The following is a 9,822-nucleotide window of genomic DNA, read 5'->3' on the forward strand; positions in this document are numbered from 1 at the left end:
GCTTTCAGTTTTTGGTAAAGCATTAAATTTTATGTTAATGCTCATGGATTCAGGTTAAAAACATCTGGATAAATTTTATATTATCCATATCATTTGAGATACACTGCTTCAAAAACTACCCAACATTTAGTGACTTAAAGCAACAATTATTTATTGAATTATCTCATGGTTCTATAGGTCAGCAATCTGGGCTAAGCTCTCCTCGTTTGTTTTCTCATTTTCCACTGGGCTCCCTCATGCACCCATATCAGCTGTTGGATTGAATAAGGGTTCATATTCTAGGATAGCCTCAGTTCTGTTCCATAAGATCTTTTATTCTCCAGCAGTTTATGTTGAGCTTGTTTGCATAATGGCAGTGGGGTCCAAGAGTCCCCCACTGTAAGCCTGGTCTGAGGAGTGGCACAGCATCATTTCTGCCACATCCTATTGATCCATTCAAGGCACACACCCTGCTCAGATACAGGGATTAAGAAATAAAAACTTCTTGACATGTGGAGCAGAAGTACATTACAAAGAGGTTTGGACCCAATGAAGGGAATAACTATGGCCATTTTTGCAATTAATCTGTCACACATTCACTCCCTTTCTAGACTTTAAATCCCCAAGAAGTATGTCATGTTATTTGTATCCTCAGTGGTTATCACTGTACTTCCACATACTTGACCCAAAGCCAGCCCCCCACAACACTTGGTGATGGTAACTGTCTTAGTCTACTTCAGCTGCTATAACCAAATACCACAGACTGGGTGGTTTATAACCAAGATAAATTTATTTCTCAGAGTTTTGGAGGCTGGGAAATCCAAGGTCAAGAAGCAGATTTGGTGTCTGGTGAGAGCCTACTTCCTGCTTCATCCTTCTGTGACCTCACATAATAAAAGGGTCAAAGAAACTCTCCAGGGTCTTTTATAAAGCCACTAATCCCCTTCATGGGGCTTTTGCCCTTATGACCTAATCACCTGCCAAAGATCCCACCTCCTAACACCATTATGTTGGGGGTTAGGATTTCAATATATGAATTTTGAGGGGACACAAACATTCAGTCTATAGAAGTAACTTTGACCATCATATCCATTTATAACAAATGTGGTCAGCCAGAATATCTATTGATTCATGTGAAAATAGAGCCACGGCCACTATAAATGTTTAGGTTAATGAGTTACAAAGTAATATTTGTCTTAGTCATTGTACACCCCAGGCTGTATAATAAATCAATTGTGCTGCTTTGAAAACTATGGATGCCCACCAGAGACAATTAAATTAGAATACCTGAGGCCAGGTCTACACATATTTAAAAGCTTCCCAGGCCTGGCTGAGCAGTTCAGTTGATGAGCATATTGTCCTAATACACTAAGGTTGTGGGTTTGATCCCCAGTCAGGGGACAAAGATCAACTAATGAACGAGTAAATACGTGGAACAACAAATTGATTTTTATTTCTCCCTCTCTTTTAAAAAAATCACCCATTACTATAAAAAATTTAAAAAATAAACGCTCTCCAGGTGATTCTGCTGCTAGCTATGGTTGAGAATGACAGATTTAACTATCAAACACCTACCCATCTAATAGGTCTCCAGTTCTCAAAATTGAGTGTGCATCAAAATCTTCTAGAGACCTTTAAATACAGATTGCTGGACTCCACAACCCAAAATTCTGTCTCAGTAGATCTGTATGGCATGGGGCCTAGGACATGCTGAAGGTGCAGGTTGAGTAAACACATTTTGAGAATCTATGTTATAAAGAAATATGATCTATTGGCACTTTTAAAATACACCATTTCCAAGATGTGTATGCCCCCAGAACTTCCAAGAAGACAGAATTTTCTATTTTATTGACATGTAGCAATTCAAGTCAAGAAAAAGAACAGTTTCTCCTATACCTACCAATATGTGGGTCTCACATCTAGTGATTCTGATTAAAATGGGATCTGGGCACTGTACAGATTAGAATTTGCCCTGGCTGATTCCAATGTGTATCCAGAATTAAGAAATTCTAGTCCAGTAATTTTCAAAGTATTGTCCCAGAATCATCAATGTCACCTGAAAAGTTCAAAATGCAATTTATTAGGCTCCACCCCAGGTCTACTGAATCAGAATCTCATGGAGTGGTGCCCAGAAATGTGTTTTAACAAGCCCTTCTGGTGATTCTGGTAAATGCTAAAGTTTGAGAACCTCTGAATTAATGTATACTAAGCATGCAAGGAAGCAATCGGTGCCAAATGAGTGATACAGATTCCAAGCACCATACGTGTTCTGAGAAAGTCATGCTAGGGAGTTCTCTGAAGATAAGACGCAGGAGAGGTAAAAAAATTTGGATGAGTAGAAAGACAATGGAGCTCCAGTTCTTCCAGCCAAAGAAGTATGTGATCTAGTGTGCATGGGGGTCAGAATCCATAGGGAGTCCTGGGGCAGGGAGTTAAACACACTGGAGGCTGTAGGTGGTTTATACAGTTAAGCAGAGGGCCATAATTCCAGAAGGTCTAGAATTCTAAGAAGAGATGGAAAGCTGCACAATGGGACTGTTCCAGCTTCCAGGCTGAAACAGTAAATGATTTTCAGAACCCTGTTACCTTTGGAGAGTTAGAAATAAAATCATTGGTGGAAAGGTGAACTTGCTTGCTATGGGAAAAAGGAGGAAGGAATGCCTCATTGTGAAAACATAATACTGCCTCCTTTCAGAGAAAATAGATAATGCCTGGGGCACTATTTCCTTTCCTCATTCAACAAATCTTATTGAGTGCTTCCCATATGCCAAGGATCATGTTAGTCACCGGGAATACATCTGGGAACAAAATGCAGTCCCTGTCCTGAAGAAACAAGTCTAATCAGGAAGAGTCAAAGGCACCCACAAAATGTACATTACTTTGAGGTGTTTCATCATCTCCAGGAAACCACAATTTGCTAACAGAGTCTTTAAAGGAAAAAAAGGATTCTGTTGAGATTTAGATACCTGAACCCTATCTCTTATATCCCTCCTCCACTCTGAGGTCCCTCTAGGGAGGAATACACAATGAACAATTGCTAAAATGGAGCAGGAAAGGACCATGAGTATGCAGCCATGGCTGACTGATGCAGGGCTACCTGTTGAAAAATGGATTCAGGGACCTAAGTTCTTTACCTAGATGAGTATTCTTATTCTATTTCCGTAAATCCAGGTACACCAATTTTGTAAAGAAAGTACCTAACCAGCTGGCCAACCACTGTGGCACAAAGGTAGCTGAAAGCCTTCACTACTTAGGGTGGAAGTCTAGAAAAATAAACATCACCAGACTGCCATAGACTACCTCTATGAATGTTATCAGCTCCAAGAAATGAGACCATCTTTCTAAAACAGTCATTTGGAAGAGAGGCAGTAGAATAGAAGATTGAAATATGGGAGTATGCTTTTAAAGCATAGTAACCCTCTCCCACAGTAAAAAGAATTCTGGTCAATATCTGAGAGTGTGAAGAAATCACCTTCACTACTTTACCTTCCTTAGAAAGGATATATAAGTGGATGAAGGGAACTGGATCATAAAAAGAAATGAGGGTCAGTGTCGCAGTTTCGATTCCCAGTCAGGGTACATGCCTGGGTTGCAGGCCATGACCCCCAGCAACCGCACATTGATGTTTCTCTCTCTCTCTATCTCCCTCCCTTCCCTCTCTAAAAATAAATAAATAAAATCTTTAAGAAAAGAAATGAGGGTCATAACCCTCCCAATATTTTAAACTATTTAACCCATGATACATAGGTTATTAACTCTGAGCTTGATTTATCAAGAATTGGCAAATATCTCCTTTATTTAATTATTTTATTATTTACTTGATTCCATCTAATCTTTTGGTTTTACTTGCTATTTTTACAGTGGGTCTATTTATAACCCCATAATTCTTCCCTGAATTCCAAATTTACATAATAAATTGCTTCTTTAAGACTTCAGTTGTAAAGTGTGCCAGGCATTTCACACTTACCCATTCTGGAAGTGAGTTCAGGATCCCTCCCTGTGGAGCTGCCTCCATGGCAAATGGCAGTTTTAATCATCCAAAGCTTCCCTCCAATAGTTACTCCAATAGCTTCCCATTGCATTTACCATAGAATACTACAAGGCTCTACATGACAGGCCCCTATGCCCACACTGATCTTACCTCTACCCATCTTTTCCTTGTTTAGGCCAATCTAAATATAGTAGCATCTTTGGTATACATAGCATATGTGAACATCCCCATATCACATAATTATTTTGGTTCTTCCTTTTCCTTCTTCTCCCAAAGGCCCACATGGCTTCCTCCCTCACTACATTAGGTCTCAGCTCAAATGTCAACTCAGTAGAAAAAGCTTTTCCTAACTATCCTTTCTGAACTTCTCTCAATCTTAGTTCTTTATCTTGATAGATTTTTTCATTATATATTCTAGCATAGGATAGGACTATCTTAGTCACCATATATTACATTTATTTGTTTATTGGCCTGTGGAATATTTCCCCCAACCAGAATACAGATCTCCATGAAAAGGGAGCTTTGTCTGGTTTGTTCTTACATCTTCAAGTACCTTGAAGAGTGGCTGGCACATAGTAGTTGAATTGATGCAGTTCTCCCATGTGTACATAGCCTCCACATTTACGTAGGAGGGAACACATGACAATTGAAGAGCCCTTTAGCTTCTGTAAGTCTTACAAATTTTGAACTCTGTTCACCATTTACTTGAGTTTTGATCACACACTTACCTCCTTCCAACCACTCCAGTCAAGTGATCTAAGAATGCTGCCCATATCTTTTGAGTCCTTCCCAATCCCAATGAAATGTGTGGTCTTGGAAATTACTGCCCTGCTGTTTCCAGATGTGAGATTAAGACTCTTCCACATATACAAGGAAGCAAAAATGAAGAAAATATTATACAATCTGGGACATTTTATGGTTGGTGGGAAAACCATAGCAGAGTAGTTAAATTTGAAACTGCCAAGGAAACACAGGTTGAATGATCATAATTCAATGGAATAAATGTTTATTTTTACCTAAAGCAAATTAAATAAACTATTTGAAAACAACATGACTAAAGACAGATAACAAATTTGAGAAATCATGGATTTAAATAAAATTTGCTAATAATGAGTTGCTGAAGGATAATATTTTGGTCCTTATGGTTATTTATTTGAGGCTCATTTTAGCTTCTCATTGGAATAGTTGACAATATTTATTATCATTCTCAAAATTATTTTTTTGGAATTTCAGAGGATCTAGATTGGGTTCAAGTCTAATTTGATAATCCAAGTTTCTGTTTAAATTAGACAATTATTTTAAAACTACTGGAAATAAACATCCAAATTCATGGCTCACACATGAGAATGAACCTTCTTTGGCAAAAAACAGAAATAGTAAGTTCAAAAGCACTTTCTTTTTGTCAAACCCTCTCAATGCATATTTTAGCCTGCATGGGGTGACTGCAATCTCACTTTGAATGCTATACTTTCCATGTACTCTTGTCATTTGCTCAGTCTCCCGTACATAAAGAATGAGTGCCAAAGACACTAATCTCTGTAGGGAGGGAAAAATAATCCTAAAGGCCTTCATTAGGTGTCCTTTCCCTTTTGACTGTCAAATCTAATCACCTCCTCCCTTCATTACCACCTGTCAGAATGGTAAATGAGACAAGTTTGATTTCCACCAAGTATATTTCAATTTTTTTCTCTGGCATTTTAGTAGCAAGGCAGAGGCCACAATTTTATCTACTAACACACTCAAAACATGAAGTCTCAATTGCAGAAAGAACTGGAGACATATATGCTGTAATGTTTTTTTCCTTAGATAGAGACACTCCATTTGCTCATTGAATTTCTTTTAGCTGAGTCATATGTAGGGTGACTCCAACTGTTACCTGAGTCTCATATCTAAGTTTCATAAGACCTTTAACTCATTGTTCTTTTCTTCCAACTCACAAAACTAAAAAGAATTTTTCATGGAAAATTTTTCTCTACTATAATATGCCATTTTCCAGCACATTATCACACAATCTATTTGGCATTTTGAATTTATAGGTGGCAAGAACATTGCAAAACTCCCCAAAAGTATGACCAGAAATTTGTAAGACCGCATATTATGTGTCTTCTAATCAGCACCGACTATGGGTAGGCTCCTGAGAAAGGTAGTGATAGATATTAAATGTTGTGGAGAATCATAGAGCAGAAAGCTAGCATTTTCTTACTTTCTGACAACATTGACTTCAAGCAGACAATAAGCAAAGGTATCATTTAGGAGGTATGACTAAGAACTAAGGAAAAAAACACTACATGCAAAATCACCTCCCTTACCCAGGTTGCACAAATTTGGGAATGTCAGATTAGTTGGGCTTCAGATTCAAAGCCTTCCTGTGTAGCAGAGTGGATGGAGATAAAGCACCCTAATGTCCTTGTCAATCAGAGACATACATTTCCCTAATGAGAGAGATCCACAAAAGTCCTAAGACCTTGGAAACAGCAGGAGGGGCAACGCCTTCCTCTCCTTGCCTGTCAAGGGGAAGAAAGTAAAGGTAGCCACTATTGTAAGAATTTAAGCTATGGAAATGCAGCCCCATTTATATTAAATTATTACCTTCCCACCATGGCTTCCAGCCAGAGCCACATCCTGCAAACATACATCCAGCTCAGGCAGCCTCAAATCTGCTACTGTTTGATACTTTTTTCTTCTTTTATTATTTTTTTCTTTCTCTCTCTTTTTTTTAACTTGAAAAAGAAGGAAAAAAAACAGAGTAGAGGCTATTTCAAATTGCACACTCTCTCTGGCTAGAGACACACATACTATATTTTTCAATGATTGTAAAACCTAGTTCTCAGTTGGCTCCTTTGTGTCTTGTTTTTTCGCAAACTTTTGATGTTCTCTCTTATCTTGAGAATAGCTCCACCTTTTCCTGGTTCACACAAGCTTATTGAGGTCACCCAACTTCAAAGTTCCTCTCTGTGGCTCAAATGGTGAAGTTCTCCTGTGTGTGAGTGTCTAGGGGACTCCTATGGAAAGAGGAATAATACTCTTCTGTAAGGCGATCTGGACCAATGACAATACTGCACTCTTTTTGCCATGAATACCAGTGGTGATTTCGGCATTGCAGGCCGCCCAGATAATGTCTCTAAAAGGCATCAGTGTTCTCTGAGATGCTTCCCAGGTATCCTGTTGCAAGATCTAAAGGGTCTCCGAACTGAATACAGTTGCCCAGTTTGTCATAGGTGGTGCCAGAAATGCTAATTGATTTCAGATATATTCCCTGGATAGTGGTGGAAATTTTCTGGTTCAAATTTATCCAACAAGAAGTTAGATGCAAGAATGCCTATCTGTTACACTGACTTTTCCTTTACTTCCCTTTCTTTCTCTTTGCCTTGTTGAGATCACAACACACAACCTCCTGCCTTTGATTGCTCAATGTAAAGACACCTATTTGTGCTTTCAAATAACTCAATTCACATGCAGCCACCCCAGGCTGAGGATTTTAACAATAATTCCTTTTTGTTGGATCTTACCAGAGGCATCTTTAAAATGATTCAAGAAACCAATTTCTCTGTTGCCATGCCCCTCCTCCCTTTAAACTAGACAAGTCTAAACATACAGGGCATGAAAGAGAGAAGGCAGAACAGCTTCCTAGGAACAGGCTGTAAATCTTTAAGGGGAGAAAAAGCATAGCAGAATCAGGCAACCCAAGAAGCATTGCCATTAACCAGAAAGGAGTCATATGGGCTCCTGCAAGGCCTAGCGTTGTGGCACCATCTCCCATTATAGCCAAAAAGGATCTTTTGCCAGGTTTCTTAAAGATGGAAGCAAAGGAAATCTATTTTATTTCTCCAAAAATGTGTTTCTTTGGCAAAGGGTCAAGAGATATCCTTTCACTCATATACTCAAACCTTCACTTCTAGTTGACTCTTGTCATCTTTGTCTGTTTTCTCATGTTTAGTCATCAATCCCAGGAGATGGTCTGATGTAGTGGGTAAGTAGATTGAAGTCCCAAATCCATCAACTACCAACTGTGTGATCTTGAGAAAGTCACTTAATTTCTCTGTCTTACTGCCTCATCTACAAAACAGGAATAATAAGAGTATTCCTTATCTCAAGCTACCATTTGAGGGCTAAATGTGATGATCTGGGTAAAGCAAAAATGTGATAATCTGGGTACATAATAAAAGCTCAACAAATATTATCTGCTAGGATTATGTTCAAAGAAAATAAGTAAGTAGTGTTTTGACTACAATTCATAAGTAGTCAAAGCATGGAAGAGACAAATCATTTTAAATGCTATTACTATATGGAGCTACTTGTCTTGCTAAAGTATTTTTAAGAACAAATATGTCTATTTTGATTATTTTAAGTTTCACTCTGCCACTTTCTAAAATGTATTTAGATATTTATATAACAATAATTTGATTTCAATCTGTCTCCTCCAGAGGCAAAACATGGTAACGGAGGAAGCTCCATCCCAGGCAAAGGACACCTAACAAAAGGGCTAGAGGATAGTGTATATTTTCACTGACATGCTGCTCACTAGCCAAAGCTCTGGAAAGTATTTGCTTTATTGAAAACATCTTAGTAGTATAATAAATAAAATGTATTTCATTTCCATAGTTTGAACTTGTATTTCTGTTGGCCAAGAGCTGTCAGAGAGAGATTAGTGATCACAATAATGCTTAACAAATTTGGGCTGATGAAAGAAGAGCTTTGCAAGTATTCCATTTCTGAACAATAAAACACTTTTAATTGGGACAAAACAGGCACTTCCCAAAAGGTCCTATGTCCTGGCAGGGCACACTTCCCACAGTTTGGTACTAGAAATGTTTCCCAGAGTCACCCACACACTGAAGAAACACCACAGATCTCAGTCTGTTTTGTGGCTATGCAAGATGGATCAACAATGGTAGAAACTGTCAAATGTGCCAACCTGTGAGGCAAGCACAAACTGCTCGTATGAAATGGGAAAGCTGGCAGGCTCCCAGGATTAATGTAAAATTGTGGTGCTGGGCTGCAGAACCATGGCCTTCTGAACTGGCAGTCAGTAGAGTGCCAGAAAGAAATAAGTTCTTCTGATTCCAGCAACACAGCTCGTGGTGGTCTGGCACAATTCAAAAATGCTACTTTCAAAGTGGTGGAGGAAAAGACACATGTGTCTTAACTGGGAGAAATGTATCACTGACCTAGAAGTCAGTGCCTCATGCAGCCAGGAAGCAATAGTTTCAAGAGCAAAAAAAAAGCAATTAAATATGAGGAATGGTGTCAAGGACATGTAATTGTAGTCTTGTTTTCCCGTGGATTTATACACAGGGAAGGACAATAATAGGACACACTGCAAGGTCCACAGCTACACTGGGTTAATCTGGCAAACCATGGTGAAAATGGAAAGTCCAGAGAAGTACCATATTTACAGTTATTTAATCATCTTCCCACAGGAATGTATGCATTAAAAGCCAGGTAAGCAGACAAGGGCTACAAGAGGGATTTGAGGTTATCATGACCTATAATCATAAATTCACAAACACATACAAAATTATCTAACCAACAGTGGATTTGAAGGAAGGGAAATTAAATGGAGAAGGTAGCAGCAGGTCATGGAAGTAAAGGAATTTAGTCTTGAATCTCAGATGATACCAATTTTTAAGATTAAATGGGTAAGGGGTTCCATTTTTTCACCCAGGGTCAACTGAATCTCTCTTGGTTACACCAAAGCTGTTCTGAAGTTACACCAGAGCTGTTCATCTTTCAATTTCAGTTTCTTAGGGTAGAATATTAACAATGTATTCTAGCTACCCTGTTTCCTATAGACACCGATATATTGCTTTGTCACTGCTACTTTCTCTACTCCCACCAGCATGTCCATCTTC

This window comes from Phyllostomus discolor, chromosome 9 (assembly GCF_004126475.2).
Source record: "Phyllostomus discolor isolate MPI-MPIP mPhyDis1 chromosome 9, mPhyDis1.pri.v3, whole genome shotgun sequence".
Lineage (NCBI taxonomy): Eukaryota > Metazoa > Chordata > Mammalia > Chiroptera > Phyllostomidae > Phyllostomus > Phyllostomus discolor.